The sequence below is a fragment of the Etheostoma spectabile genome, chromosome 15 (genome assembly GCF_008692095.1).
Source record: "Etheostoma spectabile isolate EspeVRDwgs_2016 chromosome 15, UIUC_Espe_1.0, whole genome shotgun sequence".
Lineage (NCBI taxonomy): Eukaryota > Metazoa > Chordata > Actinopteri > Perciformes > Percidae > Etheostoma > Etheostoma spectabile.
In genome coordinates this window covers 13441561-13447071 of record NC_045747.1, presented here as the reverse complement: position 1 = coordinate 13447071, position 5511 = coordinate 13441561, and positions in this window count along the sequence as shown.

Genomic DNA, 5511 nt, shown 5'->3' with positions numbered 1-5511 from the left:
CTCATATGTGTCCTCATACCTGGCAAACAAAGCTGATTCTGATATTGATTCTGATTTTATATTAATGAATGTCCTTCACATTCAAGCCGTTGCCAAATGAGTTGATTAAGACTATCAGCTCCACAAAACTCTCTCTCTATACTTCTCAGAATGGCTATGATCAGAAACTGGTGTTGTCCGGTGCCCTTTCTTGCTCATGGAGGAGACAGAAACTATCCACTATAACTTTAATAATGTAGATAAACATTACATGGAACTACTTCTCACTAAAATGTATAATTTGTCTATGTTAACATTGTTTTTCCTTTATAATAGCCTGATTTTGGGAAGGATGTACTCCAGAAATTCCAGAAACGTAAAAGACCCAACATACACAGCACTTTTTCAACGTAGACAGATTCACTCAAAAGCCTAAATCAGTGTCTTTCAAACTGTGTTTCAGCAAGTCAAAATGAACTCAGTACCCGAACCCATCACGCCCACCCGGACCTCAGTCATGGTGCAACATTAAATGTCGATAGACCGATACTCTTAATGCATCCATGAGAGAACCATGAACACTAAATAAACCATAAAAAACTAAAACACACATAACATCAATGCACACCCAAACATCACCACAGCATTATTAAAACACACTTTAACTAGGACAGAAACGGTTCAGAACATTAATTATTTCCCATAATTTTTGCATCACTTCAGTGCAGAACAGTTCAAATGACCCTGCCATACAGAAACTTAAAGGAGAATTCTGGCCAATTTTTGTGTTAATCTTGATCGCTATAAATATGTGAGCACTTTTGATTAAAAAAACAAACAACCCGAGTCGGTGCAGACAACACTGAGTATCTGCAGCTACGTGTACAAGCTTCCACTGAGCTGAAACGGCAGTTGTCGGGTCATGTTTTAGAGTGGCTCTGTGCCTCTTAACAGACACAAAATGCAATAAAATGTCTCTGCAACATGAAAAGGGTCGTTACGTGAAAACAATATGCGTTTTCAACTCAGACATTGTTTAATTCATCTACCCTGTCGCGATCCCGCCGGTAGCTAGCTCGCTTTAACATCCTCAGTTATCTCTGCTTACTAATATGATCTGTGCACTGCATACTGAAGATGATTATTACAAATAACTAATGTGATTTGGTAATGAATAAGTTTTTTAACAAAACATGAAAGAATTGAAGAAAAGTGACCACTAAAAATAATTAATTTAAATACATTTAATTACAACTAAATATGGGTTTACAGTGTTCTTGTACTTAAATGTATTCCACTTGTGGTGCACTTTGAAGGCGCAGTTGATTTTGATGTATCATTTTAAATGCAAGTGAATTTGTAAAACTGTATTAATGCTTGTTTCTCTGCCTGTTTACCTTGGAACCATTTCATCATCAAGTCAAATCAGAACCGGGCTCTGATTCTAAACCAGATTCTAGAGTTTGTTTTTAGAGTTTAAAGGCTTTTTTGTGTCCTTAAGAACAGACGGCTTAGTGATGCAGCAAGCTGCCATGGAAACCAGAGTTGTCTGTTGTGTTGGTTGTGTCAAAGATCCGCCCTTTTGCCCTGACCCTTACCTCTCGGTGGCGGCACACTTTCCCCGGGGGATTTCCCACACAACATCTGCCCTGTCCCCCCCGCTTCTCCCTCCCTTGACCCACCCACTACAAAAGCCAGAGAGCTACTGGACTGGCTTTTCTCAATAAAGGCCATCCACACACACCTGCTGAGAGGGTTAGAGGTCATGATCCAAGCAGGGACACTCTATCATGACCTGGCATGACATTCCTATACAACATAGCAAAGGAGAACATGTTCATTCTTACATTTTCTCAGAAAGAAGCATGGAAAAAGTGATTGCTGAAAAATATGCAATAAAGCTTTTTTTGTAGAAAGGTATTTATTAGGATATCTGCCAAAAACATGGCTGATTTTCTTAAACATTACATCAGCTTCACAAAACCTTCTCCTTTTCATTTTTCCAGATTGTAGCATCTGACTGTGGAGACAGAAGAAGAGGGAGTTCCCTTTGGTGACCATTGGGGCTCACTGCGCTGCCTGCTGCCTCGCCAGGCCCTAAAGGAATCACCCGGCCTTCATCAATCTGTCTCCACATTCCACAATAGCTGACAAAGGGACTCCACTCTCTCCATGGCAGATGGCTTCGCCTAGGGCTGTCCACGCCAAGCTCCCATTGTTTGGGCTCCAGGGTTTGATGCAAGGATCTTTGCTCCGCCTCCTTCAGTGTCACAGAAGGATACTGGGGTGCAAAAGTTGAATCAAACCTCTCTGTGTTTGGGTGAAATCAACAAAAAAAAAGATATTTCATGTTTTTTTTTGGTATAAGATGCACTGTGTGTTTTTAAATTTCTTAGGATGTCAAACTTGAAATTAAATAAACACGTGAAGCCTTTGTGCTCCAACAAAAAGCGGTGATTTCCCTGGATTATCCAGATTCCCAGAGGAATAGGAAGTTAGCGTGGCCCCAGCAGGCAAACAGCAACAGCCTCATCCAGTTTGCCATCATGCTGGTAGCCATGTTCTTTCTTTTCTTGTCTGCAACCAAGAAAGATTGAGTAAAATAAAGCAATTTTTAGCAAACTGTATTTATACATTTGAAACAAAGGTGGGCGGTGTCACAAAATTTTGGTCATCCGATACCGAGGAAACCCACTGACAGAATCAACAACATCGATACAGATTTTGATTGGATAGCAGGCCTTTCCTCTGTAGGTTTTTGTGGGATCTTAAGATTGGTTTATTTAAAGGTCTTTTAACAATTGTACAGCCTTTTCTTTGCAGCGCTTCCCTTCCTAAAAGTGGAGGGAAGTGAAGTCTTTTTCATGATGTGAGATTCCTCTTTGAATGGGCTCACTAAAAGCATGCAGGAGCTTTGACTGACTCCATTCAGCAATTTACATAAAGCTGCCTCTCCATCAGAGAGCATGCAGCCTCAGCTCTCTGGGCTTTTTGTGAGGGAGCTGGCTATGTTTAACACATCTGTTGTCTCCTATGTCTGAGCAACCCACAGACAGATCTGTGCACAGTAATCCTTTTATTCATCTCTGAAAAGACCTATAGGGACTCCTGATAGATGGCCTTCATTCCAGTCTGGATAATGGGAAGAATGGGGAGCCACCACTCCAGCACACCTCCTGCTCCAAGCTCCTAAACATCCTTTTAAAAGGCTCCTCTTAAACAGTCTGTGTTTAGCAAAAAAGCGCCGCTTTTAAAACTGGTGCTAATTCCTTTAACATCTCAACAAATTCACAGAAAATGGTATAAGGAAAGGCAACCTTCATGTGCAAAAAGAAAACTTGTCTAAATCAACTTCCATCCAAATTTAGACCAATTTTAACAGAACTTTCCTGAATGTTGGTAAAAGAAAATACAAATGTACAAAAACGTATTCTTCCATCCACTACAGTCATGCAAATATTAGAAGTTGAAGACATCATGGTCAAGGTTTATTCATTTTGTTTGCTTCCATTACACATTGTTGCATTTTTCTTTCAATATCAATACACCAACTTTTCGGTCTGAGCCAAATGTAAACATTTTTTTTTTGTTTCCATTTAGTTTTTTTTGGGCAAATTGAAAATTTACATACAAATATGTGGATGGAAACATACCTAAAGATATATTCCAGCTCATTGCATGGAGGGACTTTGCTCTCAAAAAATTCAAAATGCCAAGTCTCCATCAAAAGAAATCCAAGTCACACTGTAGGGTTTGTGTAAAATTGTGCAAAACCAAGTCTTCATCAGGATGAGGACCTTAGTCAGTCGCAATGCATTGGTCAATTTGAAATACATCTTCCATGTAAAATGAACTTTAATATTGCACAAAACCTACAGTGTGCCTTTGATTGGTTTTCAGAGGTGACTTGCATTTTGGATTTTTTTGAAAACATATTCCCCCTATGTGATGAGCCCTTCACAAGATTAAGTAAGCACAGTACACCTGAATTATACAAAGAGAACCTGAAGTGCTCACCAAAAGTCCTAGCAGTGCCTCTTCTCCATTGTAGAAATAGTTAGTTTCCACTCAATCAAAATGACCTTGGGTTTATCCAAATTGTCAAAATACTTCCCATTCTTTAGTTTATTAATCCTATCAGCACAACATGTACTCAGCTGTGGATTTGAATGTCTATGATAGCTTTGGTTTGAAACATGAACCTTTGGCCATACTTGTATTGCACATTCCTAAAAACATAGAGGCCTGGGTAGTGTAACGCAGGATTAACAACATGAGGTCACAGTCTATGGGAGTGGGGGGTTAGGAGGGTCAGAGGATGTTTACCGCAGCGCTTCAGCATCAGTGATCAGGACAGCACTGGGATGGAAAAACAATGGACAAAACAATGTCCTATTTAAAGATGGGTCACTGTTATTTATAAACCAGTGAAGAGGCCAGGGGAGGTAAGATGGAACTTAAAGACATCACTTCACTCTTTCTTCATTGTTGTGCATTCACAGCTACACCCAGTCTCCAAAATATATTGGATCCAACATTTCACAAATTGCATTTTCAGGTGATTTCATGACATTAATGCTGCCTTGTGTTTCAGGCTTTCTCTCACTAACGGCTACTCTAACGCTCTTATCAGAGTAAATCCAGGGATCCGGCCCTCTCATGCATTTATCATACTAAGCTCTCTATTTTGACATCTCTGAGGGGCCCAATAGAGCTTGTTACATTGTTAAAAACAGAGATAAATGTAACCTGTCAAAACAGTTACAGAGGACATTCATCTGCAGCCCAGGCAGCTGATGACATCTTTACTTCTTTGATACCAATATTTTTGGAGATGCTTTTCTTAACGTTGCAATAAAGTGTGCACTGTTTCTTATCTCAAAGGATAATGCTGACACATGGGGCTTGTAAATTTTCTGGTGTTGTGCAGTCCTGAACAGGTCCTGTGCGGTATTCCTCCAGTCAGAGATATTCTTGTCATTGTCTATCTACTTGTGAGATCCGCTTTTTTAAATCAAAATAGACACTTGTGGCTGGACACAATGGGCAGCATTGTTTCTCTGAGAAAGGAGAGCATGTGCTTTGCTAATGCCTTACTTGCAGCAGCCAACCTCCGGGACAACTTCGACATTCAGCCTTTGATTAAGGAGCACAGTTATGCATGGATGACTTCCTCCAAGGTGCCTGGAGGTTGTGGGAAAGGGCCAGTGAGTAAGTGTGGCCTCAATCAAGGGGCCGGTCCTGCCTCACTGAATGGACTACACACACTTTAATGAAACTGGGCCGAGTCCTGCTGAGCCGGGGGGGGGCTCACTCAGTTGGGTGCATGCACATGTATGTTCATTGATTTATCATAACTTTAAGGCATCCCAAGCAAATTAATGTCATGTTTAGAGTTTAATTCAGTGCCTAATTCAGGCAAAAAAAACTAAGGTTGTTTCCATGTGATGTGAATAAGAGTGGACAACACCATGTCTTTGCAGAACCTTTTCATTGTTTTTTCCATGCCTTTGTGTATTGTTTCTTTCTAGC